We start from the raw sequence: 22,409 nt of genomic DNA on the forward strand, positions 1-22,409 counted from the left end.
AATTTGGCAGTTCTGATTGTAATGGAAGTGAGAGAGGTTAGTTACTATTTAAACATGAAAGAGATGCTTAAAATGATTGAAACATGACTTTGTTCCGTTGTTCACCAAGTGAAAGGACTATAAATTAGATAATGATAGGTGAGGTGTCTATTGTGAAATTTTATTTTATATCAATATTTTAATAGATTCCTTAACTAATGTGATCCTCTTTATTAAATATTTGAGAAGATTGAGTAGGTGTCAATTGATTTAGAGTTAAGTCTTTTTAAAGTAATTGTTTGAAGTGATGGAATAAGTTTGACTATTATATAATCTTTCGAGGTGATCAATCAGACCCAACTCGTGGATAGCTTGAAGAGAAGAGAATCAATCTCAATATATACATGGGATGAACCCAAAACTTTTAACCAGCTTTTTCACACCTTCTAACCTTAACAAATGGACTAAATAAATATGTGATAAGAGGTTTTGTTTTCAATCATGTATATTTTTTCCTTGTCAAAGTTTCACTCTATGACTTGACCATGTATTTGTCTTCTCTAGCTTTTCTCTCCATCATGATGATGAATCATAGAGTATGATTCGAAATGTTGATAAGAGAAAAGAATACACAATCAAAATTAGTAGCTCTATCACATAATCATAGACTAAGGAAACTTAAGGAGTCAAATGAATACATATTTTAAGCAAGTACTACAAATTTAAATTGTGAAGATTTTGGTCTAGGTATGACTATATGCATCTCTTGTAAAAAGCTACATATAACAAGGGTTTTGACCAAGCTGGAGTCGGTGCCTTTTGACAAAAAGTGAAGGTAGATTTGTTGTACTTGCTACCAATGACAAAATGGGTAGTTAAGATATTGTCTTGAATGGATTGTAATGTTGAACAGATTCACTTAGAATTGGTATGGTATATCAATCAAGGCTATGGAGTCATTCCCATGATAAAGACTATGCATGCATGGTTGATTTTCTTAGCACCCAAACCTAAGCCACATTTCACGACATGTGTTAAGTCATTTTGACACTTAGTGTTTGAAATATAAATTTGTGTCAGGTTATTAAGGATCTTCTCCATTTCGTTAGGGATGTCCAAAGCCAATGAACAATGTCGAACATGGTTTTGATAACTTCTGACATCTCTACATTCCTCTGAAATGGTGTAAACGACAAGGAAGTGAGAAAATAATGCAGTTTGATATAGGATTGTCAATCTACTAGTACCTTAAGAATTAAATTTATTATTGATGTCATTGATGCCTTGGTACACATGTATGCAAACATTTTAGCACATACATGCAATTAAGATGTATGAGCACATATGTGCAAGATGTAGTTGTATGGTGGAAAATGGGCAAGGATAACTTTGAGAAACCCCTCCCAAGAAAAATATGTAAAATGCTAGTGAATTCAACATTAAATATGCATTTTCTAATTGAGGGCAATTTTTTCATTCAAGGCAAGAGAGAAAATTCTTTTCTATTGGAAAAAAATTTCTTTCCGTATCAAAATTTAATAATAACTATGGCAAATTAATTTTATTTTGTTTTGGTATGCAAATAAATGTAGGCGATTTTTTTTTGTTGGTCATAAACATTTTCGTAATGTAAGAGGTGAATTAATTATTTCATATAACACAAAATAATAATATAGTTGGATAATATGTCAATTTCCAAAGAGAGATTATTTAATTTTTTGGTGAATTTATATAGTCACAAGTGGTCCATGGCCTACATGCCAAGTGTACACTATACAATGTACTTGTAGTATGCCAATTCATTTGGATTCAATTAATAATGTACCATTTTTTATTGCCAACTTGGTCATCATCACTTTTAATGTTGTCAATTTATGGTGAAAGGAATTAATTTGGACCGTTGATGCAATATAGATCAAAGGCTTCAACTCTATTTTGGGCCTAATTTTAAACAACATACCATAAAGTCTAAATCTTCCTAGAATTAGGACACATGTCCCAAAGACCAAAACACAAAATAGTTGGCTAAATAGGGATAGTTAGAGACACACGTTAGTAAAATGGTAGGCGATGCTCAACCCAAGGGAAAATATTATTTTATTTTAAGGGAGAAATAACATTGTCCAATAAGAAAACATTAGGGAAACGCTAGCGAAAATTTCAAAATAATTATGTTCTAAATGTAGATTAGATTGGCGATTGGACTAGGATTTGGGACCAATTATGTGTAAACTAATAAGCGATTAGTCTTGGATTTTGACCCAAATTTTGTAATATCTCAACGACATGGTTGACCCCATATGTAGGTTTTATTCACCAAATTGCGACTTCCCAAAGAGACAAAATAGTCAATTGGCAAATATTTGCCACTAAAAAAACACTGAAAATAGGGATCAATGGTAGACCACCATTTTTCTATACATCAGGAAGGGGGCTTAATATCTAATCCTTAGGCCTAATTTGATCTATATGACCTAAGAGGGTAAGAGGGATACAAATTCAAGATCTAGCTAAAGGATGAAATTGTGGGTGCTTTTGTATGTGGATATAGATTAAATTATGTACAAAAGAAATCATGACAAGTAAGATGTGATATAAGATCTAATACATGAATGGAAATGAATCTGAACAAATAGTTGATCACCTTGAGGGTTAGTAGGAACCTTATTAGACTATGTCAAAACTAGGGACAAATTGAGATTCAAAATCCCAAAACTTATAGCTTTTGGCTGTAAAAATATGAGTGTTTCATGAATAGGTTGGCATGGTGCAACATATATATACTAGTATTTGTTGAACTTGGGGAAAAATATACCTTTAAGGGCTGAATTTATAGGTCTTGGGACTATCACCAATATTGCATCTTCAAATCTACATTTTTAGATCTAATACTCTATGAATCTATACATGTACACAAGAAGGGAAAATTTGTTGGGGGAAGGAGCTTGCCTTCCTCAATCCCCTATTTAGGAATTAACTTGAATTGAAATAGAAGAAATATTATCATGTATTAGAGATTAAACAAAAATGAAGTAAATCATACTGTGTAGATGCAATTATGTTTAGTATGTGATCAAGTATGTTAATGCAATAGCCTCGACTCAACACAAAATCCAAAAGGAAAGATCATGTAAGAAAAAACGTCATGTAGTAAATACTTGTAGTATGAATCAAATGTTCGATATAAGAAGAAGAAGTATTGAATGTAAATCTCATCCCTTGATGACAAAACTCATTTGCCTCTTATGAAGAAAGAAGCTAGATTTGTGGAAGGAAATGCATGAATGCTTGATAACAGATGAAAGAGTTCCTTAAATGAATGCTTCCTTTCTTGCTTTAATTTCTTGAAAGAACAATAGTTTTTTGTCTTGCAAATGGTTGCTTGGAATGAGATGTTGATGAAGGGTGCTCTCCTTAATACCATAAACACATAACATAAACAAAGAAATAACAACAATTGGCGAGAAAAAAAATGGGCTTCTTATTATTGTCACAAATGTGGATTTACAGAATTTTGAAATACAATATGGAAACCCACATGAATGCCTTCCTTAAAATAATTTTCAATAAAGAGCTATGAAATATCACCTAGAGCTGTCCTAAACAATCTACAAGCATTTCTTGAATAGGAATTTTACACCACCTAAGAAGTTTCTAGACATCAAACCCTAACCATTGAGACTGACTAATTCTAAAATTACATATAGAGTTGGTCTGATACACCTTTGACACTTATTTTGGAAATTTTGGTTGGCACAACTTTGTAATGCCTTAACTTTTGAACTATTGCTTCGATTGGCTATTATAACCACTTTTCAAAATCCCCAACTTTTGATCTATAGGGCCCAACTTGTGCAATCTCCAGTTGACCCCATTTCAGAGCCCATTTGGGGCCTCTAAGGTCTTCAATGGTGAGCTTGAAATTTTCATAGCAAAATTGCACACCAAAAATCCACAAATACTCATGATATGACATTGAGCCTCAATAGATAGGCTAAATATATCCAAGATGAACATCCGCTTCCAAAATTAGGACATTCCGAAAATGTATTATTGACTAAGTAGCAAGCCTCCAGAAACAACTACTCTACACTAAGACAACCCTTATTCAAGAAATAAAAAGGAAATATTTTTGGGTGATGCAAGATTTCTCGTACACCCAGGATGCCCCTACATCATATGTCTTGCAATTGATGGATGTCAAAATGAAGGGAGAAGACCTTCTTTTATAGTGATTTTAGAGTTATTTTTGGAAGTTGACTCCACAAATGAAAAATGAAAAATATTTTCCATCAAGTGCAAAAACACCTTGAAATGGAAATCCCAAGGCATAGGTGGCTCCTAAACAACCTATATTGGTATAGGTCTTCCCAAGTCATACTATACAAAGGAGTGGTGATTCTAAGCTAAAAGGTGCAAGGTTTGAGGAGTATTTAATTTTTTGATGAAAGAAAATAAATAAGTGAGAAAATCAAATCTAAAGGCTATAATAGGCCAATAGGGAAGGTGAATAAGGTAAATAGATGGGTAAATGCAAAATTATACATAGGAATCTAAGCCAATATAAACGTTTGAGAAAGATTGAAGGAGAGGAGAGGATATTGATTTAAATAAGGCATGTAATTAAGTGCAATGTAAGATCATAATGTAAAAGACCACATTAAGGAGGGCTAAAATGATCTCAAAAATGAAATGAAGCTATAGTAGGAGTATAGACAAGCAAGATGTAAAATTATAGATGATGGACTTCTTTAATTTTGAGAAAACCATCTCTGCATTCCAAATAAAAACTCTAGTTACCCCAACTACACATAAGTAAAATATTATGTATGTAAACTTTTTTTTTATTCTTTCCACCCTTGTAAAAAATTTGTGGCATGTTTATACAATATTGAAAAGCATGATGATTTCAAAGGTTGTAGAAATCAATTTTAAATTTAATTGCTAGATGCAAGAGAAACAAAGAAAGAAAATGTCAAAATATTTGGAAAAAATATCAAAGTTGTAGATAATACCAACCTCAAAATTATCTATCAAGTAAATGGATAGCATTTATTAGCTCTTAAAATGACATGAATACATATTAGAAATATGGCTCACCTCTGTGAGAATCACCTAGATCTAATGAGTGCTAAGTGTTCCATTTATTCTCATGAAAGATGGATTCATGTGTGAATCACTACTCATGAAACATGGGTCGATGAGTTTGACTAAAATTTGACTTGCTGTGGAAATATATCCTACTTATCTATTCAAAATATGTTATAATAAAGTGGGTTTAGGACTTGAAATTAAAGATACAAAATACTGGTGAGATAGTGATGTCAATATTCTAATCTAGGAGGAAACAAAATAGATTCAATAATTCCAATGAGATGAACCCAAAACTTTTAACCAAATTTTTCACACATTCTAACCTTAACAAATGGACTAAATAAATATGTATACTTTTTCCTCGTCAAAGTTTCACTCTATGACTTGACCATGTATTTGTCTTCTCTAGCTTTTCTCTCCATCACGATGATGAATCATAGAGTATGATTCGAAATGTTGATAAGAAAAAATAATACACAATCAAAATTAGTAGCTCTATCACATAATCATGGACTATGGAAACTTAAGGAGTCAAACAAATAAATATTTTAAGCAAGTACTACAAATTTAAATTGTGAAGATTTTGGTCTAGGTAATGGCTATATGTATCTCTTGTAAAAAGCTACATATAACAAGAGATTTGACCGAGTTGGAGTCTATGCCTTTTGTTAAAAACTGAAGGTAGATTTGTTGTACATGCTACTAATGAAAAAATGGGTAGTTAAGATATTGTCTCATGGACTATAATGTTGAATAGATTTACTTAGAATTGGTATGGTATATCAATCAAGGCTATGGAGTCATTCCCACAATACAAGACTATACATGCATGGTAAATCTTCTTACTACCCAAACTCTAAGCCACATTTCACGACCTGTGTTAAATCATTTTGACACTTAGTGTTTGAAATATAAATTTGTGTCAGGTTATTGAGGATATTCTCCATTTCATTAGGGATGCCCAAAGCTAATGAACAATGTCCAACATGGTTTTGATCTCTTCTCGCATCTCTACATTCCTTTGAAATGGTGTAAATGACAAGGAAGTGAGAAAAGAATGCAACATTACATATGATTGCCAAGCAACTAGCACCTTAAGAATTAAATTTATTATTGATGTCATTAATGCCTTGGTACACATGTATGCAAATATTTTAGCACATACATGCAATCAAGATGTATAAGCACATATGTGCAAGATGTAGTTGTGTGGTGAAAAATGGAGATCAATGGTAGACCACCATTTTTTAATACATCAGGAAGGGGGCTCTCAAGATCTAATCCCAAGGCTTGATTTGATCTATATGACCTAAGAGGATACGAGGGATACAAATTCAAGATCTAGCTAAAGGAAGGAAATGTGGTTGCTTCTCTATGTGGATAAAGATTAAATAAATATGAAAAAGAAATCATGACTTGTAAGATGTAATATAAAATTTGATACAGGAATGGAAATGGATGTGAATGAAGAGGTGATCACCTTGAGGGTTAGTAGAAACCTTATCAGACTATGTCAAAACTAGGGACAAATTGAGATCCAGAATCCCAAAACTTGTAGCTTATGGCTATAAAAATATGAGTGTTTCATGAATAGGTTGGAATGGTGCAACATATATATACTAGTATAGGTTGAACTTGGGGTAAACTATACCTCTAAGGGCTGAATTTAGAGGTCTTGGGACTATGACCAATATTGCATCTTCGGATCTACATTTTTGAGATTTGAAACTCTATGAATCTATACATATACACAAGAAGGGGAAATTTGTTGGGGGAAGGGGCTTTGCTTCCTCAAGCCCCTATTTAGGAATTAACTTGAATTCAAATAGAAGAAATATTATCATGTATTAGAGATTAAATAAAAATGAAGTAAATCATACCATGTAGATGCAGTTATGTTAGTATGTGATCAAGTATGTTAGTGCAATAGCCTTGACTCAACACAAAAACCAAAAGGAAATCATGTAAGAAAAAACTTCATTTAGTAAATACTTGTAGCATGACTCAAATCTTGGATATAAGAAGAAGAAGTATTGAATGTAAATCTCATCCCTTGATGACAAAACTTATTTTCCTCTTATGAAGAAATATGGTATATTTGTGGAAGGAAATGCGTGAATGCTTGATAATAGATGAAATAGTTGTTGGAATTTACAAATGGGAAGACTTACTTCTGAGGTGGGTGGGGGGGGATTGAATCAAAAGTAACTAACTTTAACCTTTTAAAACTTTTAGATGAGATCTTTCACATGCATCTACCATGTCTAATTAACATAAAAGTAAAGACATGCATGAAAATAGATAACACAAGATTTGGTCACCCAAAAACCCTCCAAAATGAGAAGGTAAAACTGGGGTGGGGATGACACCCACACATTATCATTGTAGCAATATGTAACTATTTAAGGTTACAAAGTTTGACCACTTCCAATGGCCTTCCCTATTAAAGGATTTACACTCTATTAAAAGTGGCCTACTTAAAGGATTTACAAACACTCACTTGGAATGTTACCTTGTTAAAGGATTTAACACCTTGTTGAAAGGCTCACAACATGGCTGTTAGACCAACCTATCATCATAGGATTTTCTTACCTAATACAATAGCTAGAAAGTATTAGAATCTAATGACCTGATGACTTACAATCTTTGATTGCTGATTCCAGATCCTTGTTTTGCTCAATCTAATCTGATCCTTCCTTGATCTAATATGTCTCTACTCAAAGTGCTAATGCTCTATTCTAACAAACTAAATTTTGTAATGTTTCTCTTCCTTCTAAGTCCTTATACCCCTCTAAATGTCGCTATTATTCTCCCATATATCTCTCTTACACACATGAATCATAGGGTATTGTCCTCCTTTTAAAGGCTTCGAAGTCTTAGGGTTAGGGATGAATCTACGATCAATATTCATCCTTCTTTTCTCACTCAAATATTTACACTTTTCTTATTGGTTGCATGCCTTCTCCATTTTTCTTATTCGCTAAATGTTGATTACATAAGGAATGTAAAAGATTCAATCTTATCTTTAAGATCCTTTGAGATTCATCTTAAGTCGGCTCAAAAATGGTTTACATCTGAATTTGTGAAGGCACAAACTCATATGTTGATTCTTTGTTACTCGACAGTTACTAATTGTTGATGCTTGACACATATAGGAATTATGTCTCGCTCAGCTCCTATAGTAACTCTATCTCGCTCTACGTCTATACTCTGCTTGGCACCTATAGTGAATCGAAATCTATAGTGACTCAGCATCTAAATCTTGCTCGGCACCTAAAGTTCACTCGACACTTGTTGAATCTCTAACTCATCACATACTATAGCTCAACATCTATATTATACTCATCATCATCTTAGAAATTGGTTAAGTGTGTTGACACTCAATTGTCAAAACCAATCTAAGACCAAAAATCTCCCCCTTTGACATGAGTGTCAAAAATTCTTAACTAAACATTATGAATTTGGTCTTTATGAGTATCATATGTATCTTGTTTGGCATATGTACAAAACTTCAAAAACTTGTTCAAAATATTGTAGAAGACTATATACCTCAAAAACTTGTAACTCCCCCTAAGTTGATGTGTCATTTCTATATCCAAAATCCCTTATGCTAAATTTTTCTCATGCTATTTCCATTCTACCTTATCATTCCTTTGCCTCTATTTCTGTTTACTCTATTTCTAGTCTATATCTGCTCTATGTCTGCTCCCCCTTTCACACATCTCCTTGCAGTTTTTGTATCCTTTTGGCTGTATCTCCTTATTTCTCCTCAAAACTCAAAATTTTATTAACTCCCCTTTTGGGTATATCTCCTTCAATTTATTATATCTCCCATTCTTTATTTCTCCCCCTTTTTGACACTTTTGTCAAAGGGTCCTAAGAATAAATGGAATACTTAGCCAAAAAGGTTTTATTTACCTCCATGATAATCTTCAGAGAAGCATCCCAATTATCTAGTGTTGTTTCCAGTGCTTTGAGCTGGATGGCTATCTCTACTGCTATGTGTACTAGGCCTTCTAATGTAGAAAGATTTGGATCTTTCTTCAATTTTTTTTTTGTATAGGCCATTTCTTTATGCAATACTTCTAAGTGTGGGGTGATTGTAGACTATATCTATATTAATCTGGCCTTAGTATTAGCCTATTATGTTGTTAATATAGCTAACTCTTTCTGAGTGTGAAGCATTGTGGCAAAATGCTTCTCACTTTGAGTTGGATCCTTAGGTAGCTATGTGCTTCATATTTTAAGGTTCCTCTCCAAGCTCAATATTCTCTAGCTAGTCTCTTGTGTGAAATATGAGGAATCACACAACTTGGAGTACAATGAGAATATGTTCTCAAGTACTACTTTTACTTTCTCTATCTTCTTTGCCAGTTCAACTTGTGATAATGCTATCTCACTAGATATCCTTTCATTAACCTTCATTTGAAATTTCTTCTCATACCATTCCAATAGTTTAACATTGGTATCAAGGTCTTCATTTTGTACCTGGTCCATTATGTTGGATAGTTGCTCCATAATGGGATTTTTTTCATCAGGTACTAGCAAGTTGAATGCATCAAGGAAGATATCTTTGATTTCTATTAATGCTTGCCTCTGCCTATACTCATTCCTAAGTATTTCTTGCTTCTTCTTCTTCTCAAGTGCCTCTTGCACTTCATTGATTTGTGCTAAGTTCATTATCCTATAGTCATAGCTTGGTATGACTATTTCTTCATCAAGTGCAGGGTCTTCATACTAAAGTACCCTTGCTACCTTGGTGGAGCTCAAGCCTGGTGCTAATATTTGTAGTGGTACTGCATCAGTGCTTGGTTTCTTGGTAGGAGTCCCTGTAGTAGGAAAATTGACTAGAGTTTGTATTGCCTCTTGTTCACTCTCCTTAGGGGTTTTCTACTCTTCCTTGTCTTCTTCTCTTCTACCTTGATCAATTGTGGTGATTAAAGGAGGTGCACCTTGGCTTTGTGCTATAGGATCAGTGGTATCCTTTTGTCCTATTTGCTCCTTCTATTGCTCCTTGGCAGTTGAAGTTATTGTAACCATGGAATCAACCTTAGCAAATGAGTCTTGTGCTGCTTGCTCCTTTGGTTGATCACTTATAGCTGTAGGAGGTTGTGAAGGTGGTTCTTGTGTGTTCACCTTCTCCTTGGTTATTTCAGCTACAACTTTCTATAACTCTTCTACACTCACCAAAATAGGATTTGTACACAACTATGATTGTAAAGTTGTTTGGTGAAGGATCTTTTTGAGATATTTTGTAGTCAATGGATTGATGTTCTGACCTGAAGTATCAGGAAGATCCTTCACAATTGCTTTCTTTGTAGATGTAGGTGCTACATGTGGAGGACTGGGTGTTGGCAATTGTGTGTCTTGGACACTCTGTTATTGTTGTTGCTCTTCAGCTATTGCCTCATCACCTTTCTGTATTTCTTTCTCCACTGTTACCTCTTCCTTCTCTTTCTCTCACTCTTCTTCCTTTTCATTTTCCTCTTCTTCATCACCATGATTTCTTCCCTCAATGGGATCTTCTTGTCCTTGACTATTTGGAGACCATATATAACTTTCCACATGAGAGTGGACTTCTTTACAACATCTTCAACTTTGTTTTGTAGAATGTTGAAGGCTCTGTATTTGGGTGCAAATTTGCTCCCATGTTTCTTGCTATCCTTTCTTATTTGACCTTTAGTAAGGTCAAACATTACACGAGCCAATGTTGACTCTCTTATGTCTTTCTCCATGTTTAGGCAATAATGCCATTTATTTTCAACTATCGAACTTAGCTCCTTAGGCATAGAATTATCAAGTTCAAGTGGAGTAGTCCTAAACTTGGCCATCATAGTGTAGATAGATTATTCCACTATGTTCTTCTCTTCTCTTGTTAGCTTATTAAAATCAATGGTTTTCAATCCAGTTAAATCTACATTATCCCTAATGTTATCATAAACATTTTTAAGGTTAGATTTGGTGGTGTGATCACTCTGAATTGCTCATTGTCAAATTATGTCCTTTCTTTATCTGATTCTTGGGGTGCCACATATTTTCTTCTTTTCTTCTCTTCTGGCCCTCCTTGCTTTGTGGCTTTCTTCTTTTCTTGTTCCTTTGCCACTTTTTTTGTTGCCCTTGTATCTGCCCTTGTGGTTGGCTTGGCTAGGCTTGGCTTAGCTACTTTCTTCTTCCCTTTGGGTTGTACAATAGGTTATTTCTGTGCCTTCCTCTTCTTAGGTTCTACTTTTGGTACTTCCTACTCAGCACCTTCTTCTTCCTTTTCATCCTCACCCATGCCTTGGTTCAGTGATAATAGCTCTTGCCCTTGTTCTTCTTCATCATCATCAGCTTCTTCATCTTCTTCTTCCTTTGCCTTAGCTACCCCTTCTCCAAATTTGGCCTTTAATTTCTTTACCAGTTTGTCCTTTTTCTTCAATGTGGAGGTAGTCTTCAATTCCATGTCCACCTTTGATCTTACCACATCATAAATCCCAAAATTTGGTGCTTTCTTATCTACTTCTTTTGCTAACAATGTTGTTATAGTTGTAGATGCCTCATCTATATTTATCTCATATCCAAGAGGTCTTAGCCATCTAACCCTTGGTATGTCTTCTTGAATAGAGGTATAATCAATATCTACAAGAAAACATTAATCATTTACATGTTGCTCAACCAATGAAATAGGTGTCCTCAATCTTTGTTTCATGGACTTCTTGAAATCCTCAAAATAACTTGTCATAAGACTTTCAAAATTAGCTCCCATTTGTTCAATATACTCATTCACTTGAGCTGCAATGGACCTATTGGTTTTCTAGCTAACTTTACCAAAAGATGGAAATTCATTTTGTACATAGAAAAATATACAAATCAAAATTGTACCAAATTTGCAATGTGCTCCCTTAGTTCTCCTTATTACTCCTAGGTTTTCATTGATTTGTTGCAATTGCAATTTTGCAAGATCATAAGTATGATCCTTTTTGATGAGTTTGGACCCAACATCCATTACAATGCATGGAACACTATTAAGTCTGCTTAAGTGATAGAACTTTTGAGAAATAACCCTAACAGCAAAGTCAACAAGTGGATCTTGAATGGTATCTATAGTCATTCCCCTCTTGTTCCATTTAGCTCCTGTGTTCTTCTCAATTGCTTCCTTAGAGTCACTTTTGAGGGTATTAGGCCGATCTAGGGTTGGATACACTATTACTTTGTGAATGATCCTCTTTGATATCTTGATTGGGCCATCTTCCAGCCATAAACTTCCATCATGAATCCTGCTCAACACTATTCTTATCCATTCAATTTTAAAGACAGTGGGGAATTCTAGGGCATGATTCAAACCCTTCCTTTCAATGATTTGGTATTCTTCCTTCAATACTCCATTTTCACACAACCTATCATAAGCTTCTCTCATCTCCATATCTCCTATGGAACCAATCTTACAATTATAACACCTCCTAACATCTTGGACCATAACTACCTTAGGAGGAATAATAGATAGGGCTCTGGCTGGGTCATTTTTGTATGCAACTTTAGGGATTGGCCAAAAATTAGGTTGTTTAACTTTGTTTGACACAAGTTGGACTTCAAACAGCTCTTTCTCCTAAGGTTTCCTAGAATTGGAGGCCGTTTATGCAATCTAGGGTTTAAACATGAAGAAATTTCAAATTGCATAACTTGACACTAGTGTAAATACCTTGGAATCAATGAAACTAGTCTGAATCTTTGTTGAAATTGACTCAAATGTTGGATTCTCTTCTTTGAAATCATTCTACACTCTTCTTCATCATTTCTCTTTATTTGCGATGAAGAAAAATGGTTCAAAATGTGATCATATACCCTTATTTTGTAGCATTTAATGCTTAGTGTGTTTACAGCTGTCCACTCAGCTCCTTAAGAATTTCTGCATTACTCAGCTTCCATTTTCTTTCAAACACTTGACATCCATTGGAGTTTCCCTTCGCTCAGCTTCTACTACCAACTTGGCTACAAGTAATCATTCAGCTTCTACTAAATTTAGCAAGCAACTTAGCATGTATTGGGATTTTACACAGCATCTGAAGGCAACTTTTCATACTCATTAGTATTGGTGAAAGCTTGAAGATTTAACTTTGCATCTCTATTCATGCTGATGTATCTTTTTTAATGTTTTCTTGTTTAGGAACTGATGTATGATAAAGCTTTGTATATCAGCCCCACATGTCTTCTTTTGCTTAGTTGGATGAAGTGTGACCACTTGACCTTTTAGGTGAAGTGATCCCTTCATTGGATGTGCTACTTCCATCTTTCTTCTTCCATGTCTTATTCATTTCTCCTCTAATGTGTTCAACATATACCTTTCCTTTTCCTTTATTGAACTTTGAATTAGGTGCCTTTGACCTTGTTGGGTAGTTTCTGCTGATATGACCAATCTACAAACAACTGAAACATGTGGTTTGGCTCAACCATCTATTGTAGTTTCCATTGAAATGTGTTCTTATGCAATTTTTAGGGATGTATCCATATTCTTGACAGTAGTGATATCTATGCCTAGTGTTGTAGTCCCAATTGTAGTGATGTCCATGATTGTCTCCCCTTGCTAGTTGATTAGGTGTCCGCATAAGCTTTCATTTGCACTCAAAAGCTCTATGCCCATACTTCTTGCAATTGTAGTAGTGTCCTTCAAATCTTGGTGTCTTGATAGTCGTAGTCCTATAGTCATGTGCTTGATGTCCTTGCTTATTGCGCTTGTGATAGTGACCTATATTCTTAGGTTTGTCATGCTGATGGGTGCTTTTTCTCCTGCACACATTTGAGGTATGTCCTTTTTTACCACAAAAATGACAAGTGGGTTTAGTGTTCTTACTTTTTCACTTCTTTCTTTTGTAGTCTTGGATGACTCTCCTTTTTTATTGTTGGTGTATCCTTGTCCTGAAGTATGATTGTTGGCTCTTGGTGATTTCAGTAGTTGTTCAAAGTACTTGATGGCCTCATTGGGTTTGTTGAAGCTCTTTGCAATCTCCTTCTCTCTTTTCATGTCATTTTGCAGTTGCTCATTTTGCATATTTAGTGTGGAGATCTCAATGTCCTTGATATGCAATTCATGTTGTGCATTCATTATCTAGCTTAGGGTGTCTAGCTGCATGTTGGAAATTCTTGCAAGCTCAATTGACTTTTCTTCTAGTATATTGGCAAGGTTTCTCTTATCTTCTTCTAGCATAGCCTTATCTTTAGTGGCTCTTTTCTTTTGTTTAGTCACTTCACAAAGCATCATGGCTTGTGATTTTTGTTCAAGCTTCAGTGTTCTAATCTCTTCTATTTGAGCTCTATTCTTCTCCATCAGATCTACTATTGTTGCATCAAATTCCTTGGAATCTCCATTTGGAAACAATTTTGAGATGTCAATCTCCCTGTATTGTGTATCATTCTCAGCTATGGAATTCTCTCTTCTTCTCTTTAAGGATTTTCTCAGTTCTTCTATGGCTTCTTCCAAAGGATGTTAAGCGAGTTGTATATCAATAACCTAGTTTTCTATGAACTTCCCAAGTTGTATACTTCCATTTCCATATCTTTTCTCCAAGTTGTAAGGCTCCTCCTTGTGAGAACTAGGCTCTGATACAAATTGTTGGAATTCACAGAGATTTACTTTTGAGAGGAGGGGTGAATCAGAAGTAACTAACTTTAATCTTTTAAAACTTTTAGCTGAGATCTTTCACATGCATCTACCATATCTAATTAACATAAAAGTAAAGACATGCATGAAAATAGATAACACAATATTTGGTCACCCAAAAATTCTCCAAAATGAGAAGGTAAAATTGGGGTGGGGATGACACCCACAAATTATCACTACAACAATATGTAACTATTTAAGGTTATAAAGTTTGACCACTTCCAATAGTCTACTCTATTAAAAGTGACCTAGTTAAAGGATATACAAACACTCACTTGGAATGTTACCCTATTAAAGGATTTAGCACCTTGTTGAAAGGCTTACAACATGGCTATTAGACTAACCTATCATTATAGGATTTTCTTACCTAATACAATGGCTAGAAAGTATTAAAATCTAATGACCTGATGACTTACAATCTTTGATTGTTGATTCCAGATCCTTGTTCTACTCAATCTGATCTGATCCTTCCTTGATCTAATATGTCTCTACTCAAAGTGTTGATGCTTTGTTCTAACAAACTAAATTCTGCAATGCCACTCTTCCTTCCAAGTCCTTATACCCCTTTGAACTTAGCTAGTATTCTCCCATATTTCTCTCTTACACAAATGAATTATGGGGTATTGTCCTCCTTTGAATGGCTTCAAAGTCTTAGGGTTAGGGATGAATCTACAATCAATATTCATCCTTCTTTTCCTGCTTAGATCTTTACACTTTTCTTATTGGTTGCATGCCTTCTCCATTTTTCTTATTGGCTACATACTGATTACAAAGGGAATGTAAAAGATTCAATCTTATCTATAAGATCCTTCAAGATTTATCTTAAGTCAGCTCAAAAATGGTTTACATCTGAGTTTGTGAAGGCGCAAACTCATATGTTGATTTTGTGTTACTCGACACTTACTAATTGTTGATGCTCAATACATATAGGAATTTTGTCTCACTCAGCTCCTATAGTAACTCTGTCTCACTCGACATCTATACTCTTCTCGACACCTATAGTGACTCGACATCTATAGTCACTTGACATCTAAATCTTGCTCGGCACCTGAAGTTCACTCATCACCTATTGAATCTCTGACTTATCACATACTATAGCTTGACATCTATATTATACTTGGCATCATCTTAAAAATTGGTTAAGTGTGTTGACACTCAATTGTCAAAACCAATTTGAGACCAACAATAGTTCCTTAAATGAATGCTTTCTTTCTTGCTTTAATTTCTTGGAAGCACAATTTTTTTCTTGCAAATGGTTGCTTGGAATGAGATGTTGATGAAGGGTGCTCCCCTTAATACCAAAAAAACATAACATAAACAAAGAAATAACAACAATTGGCGAGATCAAAATATGGGCTTGTTATTATTGTCACAAATGTAGAATCACATAATTTTAAAATACAATATGGAAACCCACATGGGCGCCTTCCTTACAATAATTTGAAATACAAAGCTATAAACTATCACCAAGAGCTATCCTAGATAGTCTACAAACATTTCTTAAATACACATTATATACTACTTGGGAAGTTTCTAGACACCAGACCCTAACCCTTGAGACCAACTAACTGTTAAAGTACATATAGAGTTAGCTTGATACACCTTTTTCACTTATTTTGGAAATTTTGGTCGGCCCAACTTTGTATGGTCTTAACTTTCAAACCATTGCTCTGATTCACTATTATAATCACTTTCCAAAATCCTCAGCTTTTGATCTATAGGGCCCAACTCATGTAATCTCTAGTCGACCCCATTTTTAGAGCCCATTAGGGGCCTCTAAGGTCTTCAATAATGAGCTTGAAGTTTTTATACCAATATTTCACACAAAAAATACATGAAAACTCATGATATGACATTTAGCTTCAAATGGTAGGTTGATATATCCAAGATGAACACCGACCTCTAAAATTAGGACATTCAAAGCTTGTATGATTGACTTACTAAGTAGGAAGCCTCCAGAAACAATAACTATACACTAAGACAACCCTTATTCAAGAAATAAAAAGGAAATATTTTTGGGTGATGCAATATTTCTCTTACGCCCAAGATGCCCCTACATCAGATCTCTTGCAGTTGATGGCTATCAAAATGAAGGGAGAAGACCTCCTTTTAAAGTGATTTCAAAGTTATTTTGGAAGTTGACTCCACAAAATGAAAAATTACAAAGATTTTTCATCGAGCCCCAAGGCATATGTGGCTCCTAAAAAACCTATATTGGTATAGATCTCCCCAAGTCGACCTATTTTGAGGAGCTATGATTCTAAGCTAAAAGGTGCAAGGTCTGAGGAGTAATTAAATTTTTGATGAAAGTAAATAGATAAGTGATAAAATCAAATGTGAAGGCTATAATAGGGCTAGTAGGGAAGGTGAAACAGGTAAATAGATGGGTAAATGCAAAACTATACATAGGAATCTGAGCCAATATAATTTTTTTAGAAAGGTTGAAGGAGAGGAAAGGATATTGATTTAAATAAGGAATGTAATTAAGTGAAATGTAAGATCATAATGTAAAAGACCACATTAAGGAGGGCTAAATTGATCTCAAAAATGAAATGAAGCAAGTGCTTACTTTTTAATACTATATAGTAGGAGTATAAACAAGCAAGATGTAAAATTATAGATGATGTACTTCTTTAATTTTGAGAAAACCATCTCTACATTCCAAATGAAAACCATGGTTACTCCAACTACACATATGAAAAATATTATGTATGTGAACATTATTTTTCTTATATTCTTTCCATCCTTGTATAAAAATTTACTTTTGGCATGTTTGTACGATATTCAAAAGCATGATGATTTCAAAGGTTGTAGAAATCAGTTTTACATTTAATTGCTAGGCACAAGAGATACAAAGAAAGAAAATGTCAAAATATTTAGAAAAAAATATCAAAGTTGTAGATAATACTAACCTCAAAATTAGCTATCAATTAAATGGGTAGGGTTTATTAGCTCTTAAAATGACATGAATACATATTAGAAATGTGGATCACCACTATGAGAATCACCTAGATCCAATGAGTGCTAAGTGTTTCATTTATTCTCATGAGAGATGAATTCATGTGTGAATCACTACTCATGAAAATGGGTCAATGAATTTGACTCAAAAACTACACAGTTAAATTCTTATAGAAATATCACAATTTGACTTGTTGTGGAAATATCTCCTACTTATCTATTCAGAATATGTTATAATAAAGTGGGTTTAGGACTTGAAATTAAAGATATGAAATACTGGTGAGATAGTGATGTCAAAATTCTAATCTAGGAGGAAAGAAAATAGATTCAATAATTCCAATGGGTTCCATGCAACTAGGATTTGAGTCAGTATTCTCTACATGGCCTTAACCTACTTTTGGGTCGAGATTGGATATGTGGAGAAGGTTAGTCTTTATACTGAATTCTATAATTGTAAGGCTTGAGTGTGTTGAGAAATAGGCCTAGATATTAATGGTAAAAATATCTCCTCAAATTATTATAAATTTTAGGAAGCTAAATTTTAGAAATTGGCCACCCAAATTTTACTATCAAGTATTGTTGGGTATGGGGAATAAGACTTTCCCTCGCTAATCCATTTTAAAACACAATAGTCATCATAATTGGGTCCATATTTTTAATTTCAAATTCCTTGGTTGGTGGGTGGAGCTAACCCTTTAGTAATGTAGATGAAAATTTTAGTAGAAAATTGATGATTATGGAAGTTATTAGTGGCCCTACTATAAAAAGGGTTTGTAGCATAAAGAATGGGAGGGGTCCAAGTAGAGATCACATGGATAAAAAATTCCACTTAGGGCTCAACAGAGGGATACAAGGCATGTGAAATCCCAAGAATTTTAGTAGGTAAGCTAATGGAAATAGATCAAAAAGGTTTTATAAATGGACTTATGGAGGGAGGGCTTGAAGGGCATTTGTAGCACTCTAGGTTCAATTATGAAAAACACTTTGTTAGAAATATTTCATTAGCCTTCAAGAAGAGGATGTGGATGGATACAACATTAACAATGGCAGGCCTATTGTCAATAAACATGAAGTTGCATCAAGCTTATTTAAGAAGTAAGGACCTTTAAGGAGGAGGTGGGGGTTTCTTTAAAAAGCTATCAGTTGTGATGTTAAAGAGTATGCAAAGTGAAACTTGTTAATCTCATATTGGTTTTGACATATGAGTGACAATATACTTAATTTATTTACTTAGTTCATGCCAAACAAGTAATACATGTCGAGCATAAGTTTTCAGATAGTATATGTTGAGTGAAAGATATTTGGTGTGAGCCAAGTAACTAGTAAGTACCGAGTCACTCAAGTGCTGAGAAAATGGTATATTCCAAGCTATTAAGATGCTGAGTGATTAGTAAATGTCAAGTTATTCAGAGGTCAAGTTATAGAATTCATGTTGTAGTTAATGCCAAGCATCAGGGACTTCAAGTGTCAAGTTACATAGTTGTTTGTAATGGCACAAAATTATATGTAAACCATTTTTGGGTTGACCTAAGTATTGATTTACAATATTTCTTGATAAGGATGAATCTTAATTGTGAATCCCTATGCATTACATGCATCCAATTAGAAAAAGGGAAGGTTTAAGTGATAATATGGGTAAATCACTACTTTTGATTCATACCTAACCCTATGTAACCTAGGTCTTCTTAAGGAATACAAACCCTAAACATTCTAATGAATGCTAGGGGAGAGGACTCAGTACTTGAACACATTCCAATAGTTGTGATAGGAGTTGTTCACTTGATACCTACACTTATTGACTTAAAATCTAATTTTTTGACAACATTGTACCAATACTTGTGACTTTAAAGTTGTTAATACAATAATAACTACCCAATATTGAATAAAATTTACCCCTAGTTAGAAAAATTAACTAATGATGTGATGCCACATTAGCTGTTCAACTATGGGTACCCTTTATGCACAACCATTAGTCTCACTTTTTTTGGGCTATTTTGGACAACTTGGTAAAAAGCATGCTGATGTGGCATCATAATTGGTGATGTGGAATTGAAACCTTAGTTATAAGTAGGTGAATCACCAAGTAAATTACTATAAAAATTGGGAGTAATTGAAATTTGTATGCAGGGTTTCGATAAGTGCGAAGATAGGGTGTTCAAATACTTGGTCGTCTCTCCTAAGGAGAATTGAAGAGAGTTTACATACATAAACAGATCATTCATGGTGATTAAAATGTTATGAATTGAGTTAAATTGCATAATTAGTTAAAGGAGAACAAAGGAAATGAATCAAAGGACAACAAACATACATATGATCAGAAAGGATCAAGTACACATCAATGTAGAGGTGATCTGACATCAAGCAATAGAGTGCTAATCGAAGGGTCATTGTTGAGACATTCTAACATGTGAATTAGTTAAATATCTTAACAGAGTAGTCTTAATAGGCTATTGTAAATCCTTTAACATGGTGCTTACTTCATTGTAAGTTAAAGTCCTTTTACCAGGCACACTTTTAGTAGGGTGTTTAAATCCTTTAATAGGGTAAGATCTAACAATCTTGTAAGCCTTTAAGAAGGCATACCTTTCATAAGGTAGATCATGTTTCATGGTCAAACACTATAACCTTCATTAGACACACTTTATTACAGTGGTAGTGAATATTTATGGGTGTCATCCCCACCCCAATTTTACCTTCTCATTGGAGGGTTTCTAGGTAACCAAATATCTTGTGTCATACATGTGTTGAATATTTTACTTTCATACTATGGATGTATATGTTTAATTTGGTATTTCAATTTATATGCATAGATTGCAATATGGATGTGTGGTGAATAGTTTTAAGTGCTAATTCACAAAACCCCCCACCTCCACCCTCTTAGAGCTTACTTTGATATTGTATTTCCAACAACTGGTATTAGAGCCGAGTTCTCTAAAAGTAAAGCTTTGTAGCTTTGAGGAAAGAACTTGGAGATGGAAGTCTACATATTGGGAATGACTATTGAGAATCATAAGATTGAAATACAACTTTCCTTACATCAGCTGAATTAAGTAAGAAATGATTTGAAGATATCATTGAAGAGAAGGAAGGAAATTGCTATTGAAGAGAATGACACACAATACCAAGAGATTGACACTGCTGAATTGTTTGTTGATGGGAACACAAATGAATTTGATGTAGTATTTGTAGATCTAATGGAAAATAATGGAATCCTAACTAAAGAAGTCAAAAATATAAAGAGATAACAAGAAGACTAATGAGTATTGCTATGTGAGATGACTGAGTAGAAAAAGAAAGATGAAGGGGACAAACTCATGATTGAAGATGAAAAAAGGATTTTGACCAATAGACTAGAAGAAAATACATTAGAGATAACTAGGATTGCTAACATGCAATTGGAAACTTTAGGTCAAATGATGATTGCAAATCATGAACTGAATGTAAAGGAAATTGAGATCACAATACTGAAGTTGTAGAATGAACAACTAAGAAATGATCTAAAAAGAGAAAAAGAGTTTGCTAATAGTTTTAACAAACCTAGTGAAGCAATCAAGTACTTTGAAAAATCAATGAGATCCCCTAGATCCAACAAAGATACTTTTGGATTGGGATATGCTAGTACCGAAGGAGAATCATCAAAAAGTGGTGAAGAAAGAAGTAACAAAGGTAAGAACTCCAAACCTACTTGTCATAATTATAGTAATATAGGTCATTGTTGGTAAATATATTTGTTCTTTTGATTATGACCCTTTAATACCCAAGTTTGGAACAATATCTGGTTACAAATAGCTGAAAAGTGACTTACAGATAAATAGGCTTTTCTCTGAATTGATAGGTAAAACTCCCTATGCAAGATCTTTAGTGAATTATGTATTCTTCCTAAACTAATTCAGAGGTATGTTCTTGACCTAAGAATAGAAGAGGTATAACCAAGCTAGACCTAAATAGAATCTAACTCAGGCGAATAGATATTTTTGAGTACCAAAATGGGTTTATGCATTCACACATCTTATGAATTCATAAAGTTTATCCAAATAATAACTAATACTGTACTAAGCTAATTTGAATCTAAATTGTGAATAATAAACAAGAAATGCTGGAAGGATTTCTCTTTGAATGAATAATAACAATGCCTATCACATTCATCCGTTGTTTCGAAACAGGGGCGGTGAAACTCCGTTCTTTCCTTGTTTTGACTCAAACAAAAGAGAAAAACATGAGACTAAAACTAATCCAATTTGGAATAGGAAATAATTGACATAAAATACCATTCAATTGTCTCTACAACAAAAAGTACTTCACACCAAAAATTTGCCTACCTTTCGTTAATCTTTCAATTCCATACATATAGAGTTTCAAGATGACCATTACAATAGAAGCTTAATTGGTTCAACTTCTAAAAATGAAAAATGGAAAGATGCTAGTTTTTCATATTACAAAATTACAAAAGAAAATGAAAACAGGGTATAATATGAATCATTTAGACTTCTTCCCCTTTTTTGTTTTTTCTCTATGTGCCTTAGCAACAACTATTACTAGAATTAGCTCCTCATGGTTGGGCATGTGTATATTTTTGAATTTGAAGAGCCATTTTGAATGTTCCCTTGCTAGCTCTTTCACAACACTCAACTGATTTGGTAACTCCTCCTCAATCACATGTATACAACCACTGAGTGTTTGGATTTCTACAATTTTGTTTTGACTACTGGAAGTCACACCAGATAGATTATCCAAAAATGCAAAA

The sequence above is a fragment of the Cupressus sempervirens genome, chromosome 2 (assembly GCF_028749045.1).
Source record: "Cupressus sempervirens isolate cs-2001-9-10 chromosome 2, ASM2874904v1, whole genome shotgun sequence".
NCBI classification, from domain to species: Eukaryota; Viridiplantae; Streptophyta; class Pinopsida; order Cupressales; family Cupressaceae; genus Cupressus; species Cupressus sempervirens.